The sequence below is a fragment of the Athene noctua genome, chromosome 7 (genome assembly GCF_965140245.1).
Source record: "Athene noctua chromosome 7, bAthNoc1.hap1.1, whole genome shotgun sequence".
Classification (NCBI taxonomy): Eukaryota; Metazoa; Chordata; class Aves; order Strigiformes; family Strigidae; genus Athene; species Athene noctua.
The window spans coordinates 16,664,615-16,683,850 of NC_134043.1; the positions used below are offsets into that span (position 1 = coordinate 16,664,615).

General features: G+C 39.4%; 1 protein-coding gene across 2 annotated transcripts in view; it reads right to left on the bottom strand.

Moving 5' to 3' along the window:
* Window positions 1–15,518, bottom strand: part of MAP3K2 (mitogen-activated protein kinase kinase kinase 2) — a 56,364-nt gene extending 40,846 nt beyond the window's left edge. For both annotated transcript variants that reach the window (XM_074910317.1, XM_074910316.1), the window contains exon 1: window positions 15,173–15,518. The gene's annotated coding sequence lies outside the window, so the exon portion shown is untranslated. The remainder of the gene's footprint in view (window positions 1–15,172) is intronic.
* Between the last annotated feature and the right edge of the window lie 3,718 nt (window positions 15,519–19,236).

A 19,236-nucleotide genomic window follows, 5' to 3' on the forward strand; every position in this document is an offset into this window, starting at 1 on the left:
TGAGGTGAATATTTATTAAGTGAACTAGAAAGGGCATTTTAGATCTGTGGAATATAGAGATATATAGTGTGCAGAAATGAAATGGTTTCTATAGCATCCAACTTCGTAACAAGTACAATTTTAAACAGTAAAATTAGCTATGGCTACAGTGAGAGCCATAAACTAATTATATGAGAACAGTAAAGGTAGTATATAAGCACTTAAGAACCTAAGTTCTCTTATGTTAAAAATCAAGAAAAAAAAATACAGTGAAGCAAGTAATCTACCCTCACCTGATTTTGTAAAAAATTCAGACTTAAACAGTAACCTTTTCCTACATAGAAAGTTGCCCTACACCTCTGGAGTCCAAATCTATTCCAGTAGTGGGACAGAAATCTCAAGGATATCAATTCCCTACAAATTTCACTAAAATAAATCAGTTCAAGAGTACAGAGTTCCCCAATTGTTGCACCAAAGCAAGATGACACAGTGTGAACTCAAAAGAAGAAAGACACACTATAATTGTTCCAAACACAGGTAAAGATTAAATTGGACATTATACTATATTAGGCATAACCAAGTTAAACCAAAATTACAAGAAATCACAATTTGTTAGCATTGCTATCCAGAGACATACTTGTCTATAAAAAAAAAAAAAATAGATGATACAAAGAGCCAGGTAAAGATGAAGAGTGAGCATTCACAAGTAATTTTTCAGACTGTAGAATGGATAATCAGAATATAAAGTAAAACTGTAAAAATTTATTTTTCATAGCAAGAAGACTGAGCCAGACAAAATGGTTTTATCCCCAAAATGTTACTTTTAATCAATCAAACGCTTGGTCTCACACAACCAATCTCTTATAAATCACAGTAACCAAGGCTGACAAAACCTCAAGTGAACAACTAGTCAAATATGGCTATTTAACCTTTAACTAAAATAATGTGCAGCACTGCTCATCATGGGGTTTTATTTCAAAATCAAATAAAAATAGCGTCTGTGAACAAGACAGCAAAATGTAATACCTAAATCTGAACTTCTATAGAAGAATTTTTCATAGCTCAAAGCAATTGTGGGCAGAAATGACAGGAACTTCCATAGTGTGGCAAGCATAGAAGAAAATTCAGTGTTGTTACAAGACATTAGCGGATACCTAAAAGAAGGTAACTCCATAGAAGCAAGTGTAAAGAGGAGGATTTTATATGGACATACAGACAAGTGAACACTGTGCAAAAAGCCATCCTTTCCAAGGAATATGAAAGTAGCAGCAACACAAAATCATAAAAGACAGAAAAAAAAAAAAAAAGAGAAGGAAAGAGCAGTAACTAGAAAAAAATTTAAGCAGGTAACAGAAAGGTCTGTTAATAATTGGAGCCTAACAATAACATATCAGATGTTGGTTCAGTTTCAGAAAAATTCAGGTCTTTCACATATTGTAATAATTCATAAGAAAAGGTGTTCTCAGGGAAAGTAAAAAAAAAAGAGAGAAGGATTCGGTCAGTCCAAATCAAAAGCCAATAACACATTGATAAGGTAACATTTGGAAAACAAAACAAAAATAAGACTCAGTGGGTCAAATCTGGAACATCTGAAATTAAGTTTAACTGGTGAATAACAGAAATATTATTTTTGTCACAGTACAATGGGATCTTTTAAAATGAAAACATATTGGAGGGGAATGAATGGATGGTAGTTTCTTAGAGAAAAAAAACCACAACTTTAAAACATTTGGTTCTAGCCTTCTTTGCACACTTCATGGAATCTTAAGGTCTGAAAGATGGCATGGAGGGATCTTGCCAAGGAACAGCATGCCAATAAGGACATTAGCCACAGAGCAGTAATATTCTCCTCCTTAGTTCTTTCTCTCATGTGCCCCCTTCTATGCTGAAGCACTTTTTTCCCCCTTTAATTTATCACAACAGTGAAATTAATTCCACTGGACAGGATACACTGAGAGGGTCCACTTAGTTCTGCTGTGCTAGGAAAGGCTTTGCTGTGCAAATCAACAGAACCAGTCAAGCTCTGCCAGCTGATGCCCCAGAGCAAGGAGAAGACACACAGACTAGAGCAGCATCTCTCACAACCATAGCAGTAATTCAGGACTGCCTACTTGACCGGGACTTGGCAACAGACAGAAACTGTATTTCCCTCTTTTTTTCCCCTTACTGCTTGCTCTTCCACAGTTACCATCATTCAACAATTCTATCATGAACAGCTGAACTAAACCCTTCTACCACTAGAATGACAGTTTGATAGACTAACAAACATGAACACATCAAATACTCCTTTTGCAGAAAAAGCATTTCTGCCTTATTTCCTGCAAAAGTACTTGGGTTTATTTTTCAAATTTTGTCTTGTTCTGATTGTATGTAACTTAGACATTATACTTCTAAACTTTGGCCTACATTTCTCACTCTCTTGTAATTAAACCAGTTTATTCAGAACCCCAATCTATTTTAACCTACTATTCAGAGACCAAGCAATCTTAAATGCATAGTATCATGAGCCAACTACCTCTATTGGCATAATGGGCTTCATAAAACAATAGCACCCAACTCAAGGTTAATGGACCTTCTCCTTTTTCAAAAAAATATATGAAGGGAAAAAAAACCCCTTCAGATACATGTGTTTTACTGAATTTAGATGGTGAAATAGCAAGTGGTGACGAAAAAAAAAAAAAAACCAAACAAAAAACAGGAAGAAATAACCAGCATCTTTTTTTGTTCTGGTTTTGAAAAAAATCAAGAGGATGTATCCAAACCACAGCACAGTGTTACTGGAATAGAAATTTCACCATACACAAGAACAAATAGATAAAATGCACTATTTGTAATATACTCCAAAACAAACATTTTAAATTAAAGATCTGAGGAATTGTAATAGTCTAATACTCTTCACAAGATTAGTTGTTCAGTTTTCCAGACCATTCTTGCAAATATTTGAAAATACCTGGAAAAAAAGAACATTCTAGTGGACTGTAAATATTGTATAAATAACTGAGAAGAATAAAGGAAAGGGTCAAAGAGCTGCCATTTATTTATCTCCAAATCAACTGAGAGTAAAATAATGTCATAATTAGCTCAGTTTCTACCATGGAATGAAAAGCAAAAACACAGTCAATGACTTGATTTCAAGGATTATTATTACTGCCAAGCAAAACACAGCTTCTTGAAATTATTACAGGTTAGTTAATAGAACTAACTACAGCAATTGCCCTACTTAGATTTTTCCAATATATTTGACTAAATACCACATGACATTTTAATTATTTGCTTTAAAGTCTCAATTAACTAACAGGAAACTCAGTTGATGGATTAAACCAAAATATTTTGAGATCCATATGACTATTCAGCAGAGATTATCAATGAACTTGATTCCTAGTGCACCCCCCTACAGACTGGCAATGACCAGGTAGGCACAATGAGATATACAAACTACAGCTTAAGAGAATGACCCGAATCGTGTTTAGAAACAGTCATAGTCCAACAAAATATACAAATACAGTTAAATATTTTAAATACATATAATAATTTATTATTATTCCCCCCATTTCATATTAAAATATTAAAACATAGTAAAAATTAAGAAATGAGTTGCATTTATGGTGGTACAACTAACAGGACTGCTTTTTGAACTTTTACCCTCCCTGCAACCAGGAGTGCACCACCCATAATTAGAAGTTGTATTTAATGTAAGTCTAAATAATCTGTTTTATTATGTTTATTCAATAATGGTTTTGCATTGAATGCATTTTGACATAAAGACAATCATTTAGGAAATTGAAAAAAGTTGCAGCTGCAAGATTGGACAGCCTTAAGAGACAATTCAGGAGCATTATTAAATCACAATGTATAATTATCTAACATAGATGCAATACAAAATTAAACAGGGATAATGCAATCCTTGTGTATAAAAATGCAGTGTATGCAGAAGCCATCTTGCTTCTGTATACAACCTACAGATACAGTGTTCAGTGCAGAATATCAGAAAGACTGTAGACAGCAAGTGTGGGATGGCTGAAGCATCAGTACCTTTATTGCTGTTAGAGATGTATCAGGTACCTCTACAACATGCAGACCTGGTATTTCTTAAGCTGAAGACTTTTAAAATCTTCCTGGCAAGCAAATAAAGTGTATTTATATCTAATTTAGCACACAAGAGCACGCAGACTTACCTCATCTGTACAGCTACAGACATGAACATAGTATTTATTTTCTGAAAAGAATGGTTACTAGCTGTATTCCTTCCAGAGTTCAATTAAAAAAAAAAAAAAAAATCAGCCAGACTTGCATAAAATAAACCTTCTAATTATGGATGGTGCCCTCCCAGTTACAGGAAGGATAAAACATTGAAAAGCAGTGCTGTCAGTTCTAGCACCATAAATGCAGCTCATCTCTCAAAGTACTTTGAGAGATAGACTTCAGAATGAACTGAAGGATCCAACATACCGAGTGACAAAAATAAAACTTGATGCTACTCAGATCAAATCTTTAGTTCCTGCTATTCTATAAACTGTAATGTGACACAGTCATATAACATTTATCAGCTTGATGAACACTGATCTTGACTTGAAAAAGTTAAAATGTGCTGGAAGGTTTGAGAATGCAAGGGCACAGTTTTTAAGGATTGTTCTCATAAAAATGCAAAGTAGCAGATAATTTAGTTCAAGATGAGTTTATAGCAAAATTATGCTTTTGAGATAAATATCTTAACACTTACAGCAATATTCACAAAGAGTAACTGTAGTCTAGGAAAGCTAATCTCCCTACACTTCCTTTACAGTTGATAGGGAGAGATAAGCATATTTAGAGAGTTTCAAGGCACTTAAATGCAAGTTTCCTGCTTTGAATGAACCTCTTCTTTCCAAATGGTATCAAGAGCCTCTATTGGCTAACCCTTCATAGGCCCACTCCACTTCAAGTACACAAAAAAGATAAGACTGTAATTGGTCTCAAACAGAAAAGCATCTACTTTCCTCAACAAGATCTCTTTCTTCACCTAATTCAAGTTTTATAGAACTTCTCTATTTCCTGTATCTGTTATTGCCTCAGCAGCAGCCAAAGCACTCTGACAGCTCATTTCTCGACCTAACTGAAGAATGAGTTTGCTGATACATCAAGCAAATCTGCCTTGAATGTCACGATGCTTTAAGACCTGTTCATGATTCCAAGAAAAAAACCCCAAACTATTATGAAAAAAAAATACATTTTAAATTGAGGAAGGGTCACAACAGCTGAAACTTGCAGAGAGATGCCACAGTGACGCCTTGCAAAATATTTTAGTGTCGCCAATTTTGCAACAGAACATACTGGCTCGACTGCTTGTACGCCTTTACTCTTATCCGGGACCAGACTTTCTCACAAAAGTATGTTAAAAAGTAAGACACACAGGCTACAAATAACTGTATCACTGCTTCCAAATCACTCTGGCGTCTTGGAAATTTATCACCACCACCATGGTGGAAAGTCTCAGAGCATCACAATACTAACAAGATCAAATTCCTTACCATTAACTAAGCTATATGCTACAGAAACTGATTCATGCTATTCAGGTCATAAAAATGTTTAAGGCTTACTATGTATATTGTGGTAACATTATAGCACCCACAAATACAAAGTAAAACACTTCTGTAGTGTAACTTTTTCCTAATTTACTATCTTATGTGACACTGAGTAGCCCCATAAAAGGCTTCTCAAAGAAAACAGGTGTATGAAGTTAACCGACACAATCCAGTGAAAGAGCCACTACAGCAAGTGTCATAATCAAATACAGGTACTTCTGTTTCTTCTCTGAAAAATCTCAGTGGTACTCTTGGCTCAGCACCTGCTGCTGTCATTTGGAAGTCCATCTGCTGAAGTTGTTATGAGTGGCATCGATGTTAATTTTACTCCAAATTTATGACTAGGAAGTCAAAATATTTGTGAAGAAGGGCTAAAGGTGTTACAATGAAAAACATTCCCCACTATAAATGTAACTGCATGTCCCCTATCCAAGATCCTAAAAAGAGGAAAATTTTTTTTTTTTGTATCACAGACAGTTCACAGCATATACCCTAAAAGAATACCATGTATCTCTTCCCTGTGACAGAATTAAAGATCACCAGTTAAGCCAAAGAATGAATTGTACAGCAGTAAGCAAACTGATATTGGTGATTCCTACAATCTTCACAAAGCTAAGAATGGAAGACAGTGCTACAACCAGTGACAAATAAATGAATTTTAAGAGTAACAATTCACTAGAAAAGTAAACCTATCACAAACCACTTATAATGTATGACTAGTATTCTTTAAGCAAAAATAAAGCACACGAGAAAAAAAGCAGGCTTCCGGCAGAAATTGAGTATTGCAAACAAGTGGAACATTTCAGTTAATGTACGAGAGTAATTACATATAAATCATCAGTCAGATTCTGCTTTTAAGAACATACAGAAGAAAGCACATCTTTAAACTCCAGGAACTAGTTCTATCCTTTCCAGTTCATCTTCCAGTTCTGTGACCATGATGGTTTGAAAGACAACTATTTTGAAAAATAAACCAGAGAAATAAACCCATTCCCCATTTCTATGGGTAGTTTTAATATCTATCTTCAGGTGCTAAACCCAAGAAACTTTGTTTTTCTTCAGTATAACCACCACATTTGACAGCACCTTCCATTCAGAGAAGAACTCACTGACTTCATAGTGGCAGCAGTTGTGAATTTTAATCACAGGTGCAAATCACACCATTATCATTTCAAATCAAGTACCAAAAAAACCTGAACACAACAATACATGTAAATCTTTTTGATTAACATGATCCGTCTGGCATCCTGCTGTGACACAGCAAGGACAAAAATCTAATTCTCTGGAGGCATTTTTGTGTCTTCGCTGTGAAGACATCTTAGTCTCATTTGCTATACATCTTCCAAATTTCGCAACAAATCAAGGATGAATCCTCCTCAGTGAACAGCCTTCATTACATACTATCTTACTAATTCCTCAAAGCACAGTTCCTCTTGCACTACAATAAGGGAATCCTGAGTATGGTAATATAACTATGTTTTTTCTTATGTTCTTCCTACCTTGCTATCAAGTTTTCCCAACCCATTAGCATACCACCACCTGAAACTTCTGCCCAAAATGCCTTTCCTGGCTTACTCTTCAGTATTCAATACCCATGTGCTCTCTCCCAAACATAACACAAATTAACTCTGTACATTCAGTCAGGCATTTCTTCCATTATTTCTATAATCAATAATAAGAACATAAAATACAAAATAATCTCATCATAGACTAACATGGAATATTTCAGTAGTAAGACATTCATGAGCCATACAGATTTCCACAGAGCATAGAAAAAACACTCCTGAATCAATTTCCAACTCAAGATTAAAATGATCAACAACAAGAAGCAATAAATTTAGCCAGTGTGCTGCACGTATGGGTGAACTCAGATCTCCCACATTCTGAACTGTACAGATTTTTTTATCACAGGCATATGATTGTGAATAATTTTTGTAGGCACCGGGTCCAAATGGACAAACTTGGAAGTTTTTATCCATACTCAGTAAGCACTGTTTTTATACTGGATGACCCACACAGGCCAACACATTAAGATATTGCTAAACTATCAAGTACACAAACTCATTTTCACTTTATGCATTGGTAACAGCCTTTTGCATCCTGTGAACCAGAAAAGGAACAACAATCAACTCAGTTCCTCATACCATTTAAACTAAAACGTAACAATAAAAACCTAGCTTCCTCAAAACACTCAAGAATCAAATGCAAGGACACGAAGACAATGTACCCTCGTAAGGTTTCCTTCTTGCATCTCCCATAGTACACTCCTTTAACAGTTGATACCAAATCATTACAATGACATCTATGATGATACATAATTATACTTTTCCCCTCAAGTGATAAAAATTTAAGAACCCCCATAAATACAGCTAATAATGTAAACTAGCTACAGACTCAAAAGTTCCAGAGGAAGGATTACTATGTACATGCCCACATCTAATCATCATCTTTAAGGTTACAGTTCCACTGCCAAGGTTGCATTTCTATCAAGGGAGTAGTCCTGCTTGTTTATAGTAACTGCTGCTCACCAGCTGATCCTCAGTGACAAGCAGGAGATCCAGAGCAAACAGATGATCCTGCTGAAAAGATTTATTTTATATTTTAATTAACCATCAGCATATCTACCTGATCTCACACTTATACAGCACCGATACCAACACAAAGAAGGGAGCAAGAACCCATGCTAGAACCTCCCCCCTTGGCCACTGTACAGATTCAGACCTTTTCAAAAGATCTTTTAAGAAATGGCATGTGTATTTCCAGGGAACGACAAACAGTTAAGTGTGACCTATAACAAATAAACTAGAAATAATGGACATATGGATAATTATGATAAAGCAGGGAAGAATAGATATGGCTGTTCCAAGAGATCCTCACTTTCAAACCTCTTGGTGCCTGTGTATAAAGAGCTGAACTCAGTCACTCTCATGGTCTACTTGGATTTCCAGTGCTGGAAGTCTCGCCAAAGTCTTTCTTGCATTCACAGCATAGGAGAGCAGACCCTTGCATGAATAAATTGGTTCAAATATGGACAATGTAGGATAGACACAGGTGGTGTTCTCACAAGGAAGGAGGATACCTACCAGTGGGGCCCCACAAGAGTCTGTGTTGTTCAATATATCTAAATTATCCAAGAAACAGGTGTAAAGTGAAAAGTTTTCCGACACTACCATGCCTATCAATATTAGGTTACTTAGGAGAGCAAGGAAAGGACTGACTACAGTAGATGAAGCAGTCTTTATCAGACTAGGGCACTGAGCAATAAAGCAGATGACAGCCAGCACAGGTGAATGAAAGCAATACAAGTTGGGGGGGTGGAGGGAGAGAATGGTTATAACTTTACACATAACAAATCAATGGGCTTTGCACTGCATACTGCCAGCACTCAGAAATGAAAGCCAATATCAGGAATTATTATGAAAAAAATCAGTCAAAAACAGACCACTGTTTGCTCATCTTGAATATCACTAGCAGTCCTGGGGCCTCCAACTCCAGAAAAGTATGTAGCAGAATACAGCAGTTTGAGAAAAGAAAAAGGTACGATCAAAGGCACAGAGTGGGTTCTAGAGGGGAAAACAAACAGGCAAGTTAGGACTCTCTGGTTTCAGAAACATTAGGTGCAGGAAAAAAGCAATAAAGGGCTACAAAATCATATGAGGATCTGAGATATGGATTGTTACATCAGACAGAGATGGACTGTTTGCTCTTCTTCCAAAAGAAATGTGCCACCAAAGGAAACCAGTACAAGCTAAGTTGAAAAGTAAAAGAAGGTAGATTTTAACACAACAAATAGCATAGCTGTAGAATTTCTTACCAAAGGATATTTGGATGCCAGACATTTAGCTGCATGAAGAAAAAGGACTGGCCAAGCTTCAGGATAAAAATCCAAAGGTTACTAGCTACACAAACCCCACAGATTTAGAAAAAACTTTTACTGAAAACAGTTAAGGATTGAAAGAATATTCAAACAGAGTATTATACATGGTTGCCATGTTCTCAGTCTTTCAGAAGCATTCATTCATGCTCACCATTGGAGGAAGAATACTGGATTATCTTTTGTTTGATTTCATTATGGATTATGATTTTACCTAAAACTTGTCAGCCACTTCACCATTAACATTTAAATTTTCATTTGAAAGTCTCATTTGGTATTCACGATAGTGCAAATATCACAGCCACAGAGCTTTAATAAATGTTCTCTAAAGGAACTTGATGCAGCAGCTTAAGAAGTCATTCATTACACTACCTACCTCATCCCTGCCTGAAGTTACTGCATTTACTAGTACCAGCAGTGCAAGAAATGCTTTTATAACTACTACTTTATATCTATTCAGTTATCATCAAGCCTTTATGGAAAAACAAAACAGTGCTTGAAGATCTGGGGTTTGCCATTCCAATTTAAAAAGAAAAAAAAGCCTCGTGCTGGAGTTACAATAATTATGGCACTGATAAAAATACACAGTCAGTGTGACAGAACAACAGTTAAATACAGGTTGAGCTTTACCAATCAGTTTTCAGCAGTTAAATTAAAAAAATATTTAGGGTGACAATTCTCATGTTCTTCAATAGAACATCTTATTTTCTTTAGAATTTAGTTAGAAGTTTAATTACTGCTTGTGTCAGTCGCTTAGTTCTCTTTTGTGTTTTGTTCTTTTTTTTCAATTTAAACAACAGCTTGATCCAGATGTTTTCCAGTTTTCAAATCTCTGTTCAAAGGTGAGAATATAGTTCCCATTGTTACCATTTTGGTAACATGACATGCAAACTGTCGGCATTTATAAAACTCTCTTGTCTAAATTATTTTAAAATAGTTTTCAGGATAAGTAAGAGGTAATCAACACTGACTACTTGAATACTTTTTCCTGCAAGAAACTAAAGGTCTTCTCTAATAATCATTATTGGTGTCTGTTCCATTTTTTGTGAGAGCAGCACTGCTGAATCACACAATTTGTCCCATCTGTGATCTAGCCTCAAAAATTACGGATAAAATAATTTACATAAGTCAGATAAAATGGAGTAAAGCCAGGGAACATGTTGAACACATCTGTTTTGTAACTGGCTCTGCAATTTTTCCAATAAAGCACGCCTATAGTATAAAAATTTCTTCTACTATGTCATTGGACTGTGTGACATATCAAAATGGCAAAAGGCTTGTTCAGGTATAGTTACACTGACAGAAGTTATCTTAGTAATACAACTTACTTCAAAGACAGCGCATGTATAAAATAGACTGTTAAAGACACATTTTTGCTAATAGAAGCTGCATCTAACCCTAGCTGAACTTGTTCTCAATCAAGTTTCCTCTTGTAGAGCAAGCTTACATTCAAAAGCCACAGGGATTGTATGTGCTGGGAAATAGATGTGGAATAGCAGAAACTGCATACTTTCCTGTAGAATAACTTAGTGAACAGCGATCCTGTTCAGTCTAGAAAAGCTTAATATAAGAAAACTAACCTGAAAAGGATTGAATTCAATACAGTATAAGGTTCTACTCATTGTAAAGATAACTCAGATTCACATATATGAAGAAAGGGATAGCCAATTTAAACACTAATACAAGCTTCTGTGTTCACAAATGTAGGAGCCAAGAACATGATGTTGTTGGAAAAAAAAAAACCAACCCACAAACAAAACCAAAAACCAAACCAAAAACCAACCTACCTGTGCGCGCACACCCTAGAATGACATTTTAATAAGGCTGTCATGTTACTTCTGCTGCAACTTATAGAGTAAGTTAATTACTCTGTTGCTACAAGACTGTATCTGGGGAACTTTGAAAAAGATACAGGCCAATCACACAGAGCCCAGTGAGAGTTAGCAACAACAAAAATCCTAAGAAAACATGACCTGTGAAGAAAAGGCCTGTTTGCACAGTTTAGTAAAGAGAAGTCTGAAATCAAAGGAGACAGAGGAACAGTCTTTACATATGCAAACAGCTGGTGCAAAGAGTACAGAAATCATCATCCTGCATGAGTAATAGTTGGACAAGAACTAACTGGCTTAACTAGCACCAAGACAGAGACTTAAGTTAAATATTAAGAAAATCCTCCTAACTATAATGATAGTTATGTACTAGCTATAAATAGACCAGGGAAGAGGTGAGGTATTCCCCTCCTCTGAGTTTAAGGAAAGATCAGACAGATGCCTGTCAGACATGATTTCAGTGTATTTGCTTCTGCCTCAGAATAAGGACTGACCTCATGAAATCCCTTCCCTTAGTACACATCTATCATTTCTTCATTTATCCAAATAAGAACTGTTTATCAGTTTATCAGAGCTTCACAACCACAGTATTTGCAAAATAAACATATGAAACATTTTAATTTTATTAAATTGCTGCTGTCAAGACTGTTAGTGTACTTATTCTCAGGTTTTTTTCTCAAGATATCTTTGTTTTGGCCTTGCTCAAGTAAGTCCAACTTCAAATGACCTCATTAAGCTGGGCTCTAAACTATGCCACATGTGTATTTGTGGGTCAAGTGTCTCTAGAGCAGTGATTCCCACAGATAGAAATCAGTGCAATATCCTAACACAGAACTCCATCTTTCCTTCACTTATTGTTACCAAACCTTCTGCAGCTTCTCAGAAAATACACTTAAGGTGAATAGATGAAAACCATCTCAGAACAACCTGTAAACAAGCATGCTTAGTCTAAGAAATTAGGTTAACACAGAGCCTTAAACTGCATTTCTCATTATTACTGTATTACTAAATCAAGATCTCATGCCAAGATCCAGAAGTGAGAATCACAACAAACCCGTGGCATTCAGAACATGTTCCCACTGCCCAATTATATATTTACAATGTTATTTTGCAAAACATGTGCAATTATAGCATGCGTGATCTATTTTGACCTATTTCTTAGTATTACAAAATACCAGAACATTTAAATATCAAATTAAAATCTTCTCTCCCACAGAAAAATTACTGTGCTTAACAGAATCCACTGATTTTTTTTATTTTTTACGTTTATAAATTTAACAGTGTCAGTAAAAGCTTAAGTTTAGAAATTAAGTTTTCAGAACAGCAAATTTAATTGCTTGCTAATTAGATAAATGTAGGTAAGGTCACTAGTTGATATGCCTATTTACATTAGCTTGTCATCTGTATGAAAGTAAGTTCTGCAAAAGTAACAGGATGTACTTAATTACATTAATCGGTCACATTTTCATCATTCATTTTTCTACAAATAGCAGTCTAAACAGAGGATAATGTTAACAGCAAAGATCTAAAAAGAAAGTATTAGAAAATATGTTCCTTACTCCAAACCAAACGTGCACCTCACAATAGATCAGAACACCTCTGGCTCTTTGTTTGGTGGGAGAGGGGGAATCAATGATGGAAATCACTCTATTATCATTCTCAAGTCACATTTTATAAGAAAACATTATTTTCAGTTCAGAGAATGGTCAGTTAGAGAGCCACTGAACAATCTGTCAAAAAAACAAATTACAAGTTAATCCATGACTTTTGACTTAGTTTGCTGATGTAAAAAGTCAACCTGCAGTAAAGCTAATATAGATGAAAGACAAAAAATGAAACTTAAGATTACTAACATGCAAAGCTTTTTTCAAGAAGTTCTCCATAAATACCTATTAATAATGTCCAGGTTTTAAAAAAAGAGTAATTCTGATTTGTCCCTAAACATTAGCACTGTATTTTAGGAATTCATTAAAAAAAAAGTAAAAACTCTAAATGTGAATTAAATTTACAGCATGACTTTCTTGATCTCTCTAGAAGAAAACTTTATAATAAAACATTAAGTCTTCAGCATTTAGCCTCAATCAACTTTAAATTCCACAGGTCTGCATATTGACTAGCCTTCCTAAGAACGACAGCAAAGAACCACTGACAGGACCAAATGTGAAAGATTACTTTTACTATAAATTACCTAACTTTATCAATGTAAAGCAAAAAGCTTCCCTACCATATTAAAAAAAAAAAACAAAAAAAAAAAAACCACAAAACAAAACAAGATAATGCTCTTATTACACTATGTTAATAAATTCTACCTGTCGCAGATATCTGCCTACTCACATATTCTATAAAAGCTCTCAAGATTACCAAACACCACAGCTATCTGAGCAAAAAGTTTCCTCTGACTGTTTAGAAATCTCAGCAAGCCACAACAAGCAATTCAGAAACATCTGTTTTCTTCACCATAGTCTTCCATTAGTGTCAGGTAAACTACTGACACAAACTGACATCAAGATACTGGCATCAAGACAAACTGTACAGATTTTCTCCAGCAATGAGGCAATTTGACAAACATTACCTTGCTATTCCGCTTTATCAAAATACAATAAAACCTTGGGGGAAAAAAAAAAAAAAAATCAAACCAATTAGATACACCTCATTATCTGAATCAATATTCGGGTTCAATACATTTCGGTGGCAATAGTGACAGAACACAAAGAGTAAAGAAAACAGGAATTATAGCAAGTTCTCATTTTTAAATATATTTCTGAGGAAAGCAGTTATTTAAAAAGCCACTGTAAGCTAAGGCATACATGAAAGTAAAATTTCCTCATACAGTATTTGTTATTTTCAAATGACAGTGAAGGATTTACCCATAGGGTAGGAAAAAACCCCAAACAACCAAGAAAATTCTTCTAAGGCTTTTCAGTGTAGTGTACATACTAATTCATCACTGCCCATTCCCTTTAAACTATCCATAAGAGAATTCTATCGGAAAGGACGCTTTCTAGGGTATTCTGCTAATAAGTGCAATGCCACGAGAGAAGCCGCGATGTTGTGCAGAGAAGGATGTAGACATTAATTCTGCAAATACTACGTCTTTGCCATATACATAGCAACACATTTCTGAAGGCCTCTTACACCCTGCAACGTGCTGCATTGTTTAAAGAACTGTTACAGCTGAGAAACGTTTTCTGCATGAACTAGAAATCCCCCTTATTTCAAGGCAGGCTTCTATTGCCTTTTATTACCTTCTTAGAGGACACTTCATGGTACAATATAGCTTAGAAGAGCTCAGCTTATTTAATGCTTTAGTCTTCAGTAATTCCACAAGCAAAAACTAAAACCAGATTTACAAAGCAAGAAAGGAAGCCAAAATAAAAAAATCACCAACCTCGTGGGTGCTGCAATGCACCTCAAAAGCAATAAGAGAAAAAAATAATTCAACGTTCACTTGTCCCCCCGACGGAAATATCTCTCAGAATCTGACCTACATACCCAATTCACAGCACTGCTATCACTGCAGAGCAATTCAAAGACAAGAGACTACGGCATGCGTATGCAATCACAGGAAGGTTTACGGTGACATATAAGTGTTTGTAGAGCTCGTAAAATCCTCCAGAGTCTGCAGTTGTAACGTAAATAACTAACACGTAGCCGTCCCCCCGCCCCAGCACCTCAAAGGACTACCCCGCCGCGTACCGCCATCTGCACAGGGACGGTGCTCCCGGCAGCTCCGCGCAGCGCGGTTCCTGCTCCCCCCCCCGCCTCGGCCGGGCACCTCCTGGATGCCCCAAGCGCCCCCCACTCCGGCGGCCCCTCCAAGGCGCGCTGAAAAACCCGCCCCCCCGAAGCACACAGGCATCTGAGCGGCGAGGGCCGCCCCCCGCCCGGCCTTTCCCAGAGCCGCCCCCGCCCGCCCCGCCGGCACCGACCTGTGTCACAGCGGAGGCCGGGCGGCCGCCAGGGACCCTCCGCGCTGCCCGGCGGCGGCGGGCGCAGGCCCGGCTGGGCAGGCGGCGCGGAGGGAGCGGCCAGGTTTCCGGAGAGGAGCCCACCCCCCCGGAGGAGGGGGGGAAGGGGCCCGGGGCCTGCCCGCGCCGGGGCACGGCGGGGAGGGTGACAGGAGGCACCGAGGCCGGCGCGGAGGCGGGCCCGGCGGAGGGGAACGGGGAAGGTGCCCCCAAGCGCTGGCGCCGCGGCGAGGTCGGGCCGGGCCCGGGTGGTGTGTGTGTGTGTGTGGGGGGCGGGGGGTCCCGTCAGGCGTGAGGCGCCGGCGGCCGCCGCCGCCGCCGCTTCTGCTGCCAACCGAAAGCTCCGCCTCCCCCTCCGCCGAAACTCGTGACGTCCCCGCGCGGGAGGCGGGAGCGCCGCGCGTCACCGCGCGCAGCGTCACGGCGCACGCAGAGGCGGAGGCAAGCGGGAAGCCCCCGCCGAAGGGCGGTGGAGGCGCATGCGCAACACCTCCCTCCGCCCCCGCCCCGCCCCGCCCTTTCGGGTCCCGGGGGGCGGCGCCTCCCGTCCGGTGCGCGGGGCCCAGCGTCGCCCAGCGCCGCGATCCCTCCAGCCAGGCCCCGCCTGCCCCGCCGCAGCTGTGGGGAAGCGCTGCCGCCCCGCCTACCGGTGCGGTGGTACCGGGGGACGCGGCTGGGGCGGCGGCAGCCGCCCTCGCTGGGAACGTCTGCGGCAGCCTGGCAGGCGGAGAGGCCAGGGCGGTCTTACCGCTGGGATCCCCAGCTCGAGGCCGCGCTACGTTCTGCCGTGCGATTTTAAGTTAGGCCCAGGCCCTTGCTCTTCGGCGGTCTGAGCCCCGTTGTTCACGAGCAGGAGGTGAACGTTCACCTCGGTACAATCGCATCTCCTTGCCCCCGACAAGCCCCGAGCGGCATTCCTGCAGTAAGACAAACTGCCTTGACTCCATGGTGAGCACACGCTGCTTAGGACAAAAAATGCCGCTCTGCCGCCTCCAGGGTGCCCGTTTCTCCCAGCACAGGGTGACAGCTCTCTGCAGGAGCCACCTTCTTCCCTCAGGAAGCCAACACATGCCAGGAAGAGGATGCTACCCTCAACGAATCAGCGAGGAAGCACTCCCCAAGATACAGCGATTACTGCTAACCTCGAATAAGTAGCAGATGACTGTAAATATTACTGGAACGCTGGAATTAGTTTCATACAGGCATGAACCGTTGTGTACAAGATGCACAAATGACCTCTGTGTGTTGAGCAAATTCTCTTCTGTGACACGCCGACAGGCAATGCAGGTTCAGAGAGTCATACCGAGGCAGTGGTGATCGGTGCTGCTGCACCTGACTCTGCAGCACCGCAAGACCAGCAGAGCTGCCACTCCCGTGCTAGCCCTGGGGACAGAGGTATTTAACCTTTACAGCAATCGAGGGTTTGTAAAGCCTGGACAAGCCCTCAAAATCAACCCCAAACAAGGGTTGGGGGCTTTTTTTGGCCACCTTACACAAACCTGGGAAAACTGACTTGAACTAAGCTTAAGACTTACACCATTATTATAGGCAAATATCATTACACACAGAAGGTCTTTCAAATAGACAAGTCTCCAGTGGGACAGGACCCCAAGCTGCATACCCAGGAAAGTAAACTTTCAGTGGGAACCACATATGAAACTAAAAAATAAAAAATAAATTGCACATCAAGGCCCACAACCTGAGTATTTTGAGATCTTCCACATAAATAGGATGCTGAAAATGATAAAAACAAACACTGTAATCTTAAAAAGGAAAAAAAAAAAAAAAAAGGAATGAAGGGGACTGTGCTAAAGAAAAACTGGTGAAGCATATCCAAGAAAGGCACAAGGCTCTGATTCACACTGATTAATAACCCCAGAGGCAACATGAAGAAGATGCAGTCGTCCCTCAAAGCAAAGACACTTTGTTCCACAGTTGCCAAAATTGTCTGCCATTTTTGCTAGACACATGTCGTGACCAAATATCTTTAACTAGAAAGTTAAAAAGGTGACCTTTTCTGCTAAATGATAGGGAAAGAGCCAAGAAAATTGCTGACTTTGTGATGCTCCTGCACCATCAAGCAAGATCAATGAGCCACAGCTGCTTACACAGCTTTGAAAACACATCCAGTATTTCCCTTGCCATAACGTTCCAGCTCACAGCCATTTGTCAGTTTTAGCATCTTGCAAATGGATTTCACTGATGGAGGAAGGGTTAGTGAACAGTAGGTTTTGAAGTTAGAATCCTTTCACTACAAAAGAAGCTAGTGAGGGTCGTGGAAAATCATCCCACATTCCTCTGCCCATGTGGTCCTTTGTATTTCTGCACAAAGCCCACATGGCACAGAGGCTCGCACTGCACTATGAGCACCACCCCAAGAGTGCTTTGCAGAGGTGATGTACGTCCTGACAGGCATCAGCACTGCTGTGCCATAATCCCTAAACCAAGAGCATCTTCAGTGTCAGGAGCAGGATGAACAGCTAAATATTGACTTTGAGATAAATAACATCTACCAACACCAGGGACCAGCACTTACAACACTGGCTCACACTGAGCTCAGCCCAACCCCAGGGGCATGGTTCTGAGATCATGTGTCATGCTACTGGAGCAAAATAAAGCTTACAGGAATAGTCATAATAGTCCTGATATGGAAAAGAAGAGTATAAAAATAATGACAGAAGTTGCAATAAAGCATATTACTTATTTACGCATTCAGTATAAACCCCACACAGGCAATGGAAGCTGGGAGGAGCGGGGGTGGAAATTATAGGGTAAGCACATCTTAGGACAGTCTACTCAAGCAATTGACTGAAATCTGGCAGTGTGGCTCTCCCTGGATTCCAGAATCGATACCTCATTGCAGTAAGAAGTTCTCACCTTCTAGATGTATTGCTTGAGGCTAACAAGTGCCTATATTAGTTAACACTAAAGCCATAGCTTCCAAACACTAAATGGAAACAAACCAGCTCCTTTTCATGGCCATGCCACCATCCTCCTTTCCCTCTCCACGTTTCTTTGCCCTCCCATCACTCCCTCCTACAGCTGGCACCATGTTAGCACATTTTGAAATATATCCAGAAGAGGATCTAGTTTAGTAAGTGATTAATGTCAATATTTTTAATCAAAAGAAGGGTTAACTGGCAAAGGAACAAGCTGCTGCAGGCAAAGCAGATAAGGGAAGAAGTCAAAACAGCTTCTTTTGGGAACAGCAGTAGCATAAAGTTTGTGATGCCAACATGTTATAACATGATCAAAAGTCCTTCCTCAACAGCAGGAGGGCCAACGTTCTGTTTATAAATTTAAATACAGCTTGCATACAACAGTATTATTTCAGGCCTTTCCTAGTCCTACCTGTCTGCTATGCTCCTCTGCCTTTCCATGACAAGGAACCACATGCCTGCATCTCAGTAGTTCCAAATGCACCATCACTGTGAGGCTGATGCCAGAAGATTGGAAGAGCAACTAGCTTGGGGAGAACAGTCCTAAACCTCTGCTGAAAGATTTGTAACAGGCTTCACCTTCCCCCCTAGCAACTGTATTTCTTACCCACATTGGAATCTCCCATCATACTTAGTATTTTGCATTTCAGGACAAAGGGAATGTGTCCAAGACATTTAAGTTAAGCTCCAGAACAAAATAAAGAGCAGGCAGCTACTTGAAACAGACCAAAGTATGTGAAAAATACAGTAGTCATTCAGGTATGGAGTTGCTTCTCTAGAAAAAGCACACTATAAATGAGACTGAGCAGCAGTACTGATAGGTTTGTCTGCTCCAACCCCATCACTTAAGTTTATGAAGCAACTCATTTACCTTTAGGACTCAGCTATATTCAGTAATCCAGGACACAGGCACTGTCGACTTCACTAATAAGATTATTCCCCTAATGTCTACATTACTCAGCCATTTAACACAAGTCTCCTATTTGAGATGGCAAAAGTGAAACAGGAGATGCTGATCAGAAGTATATGAAATACTGGCAAATAGCATGCTTTCTTAAACATTATGCAGGATATTCTATACACTAT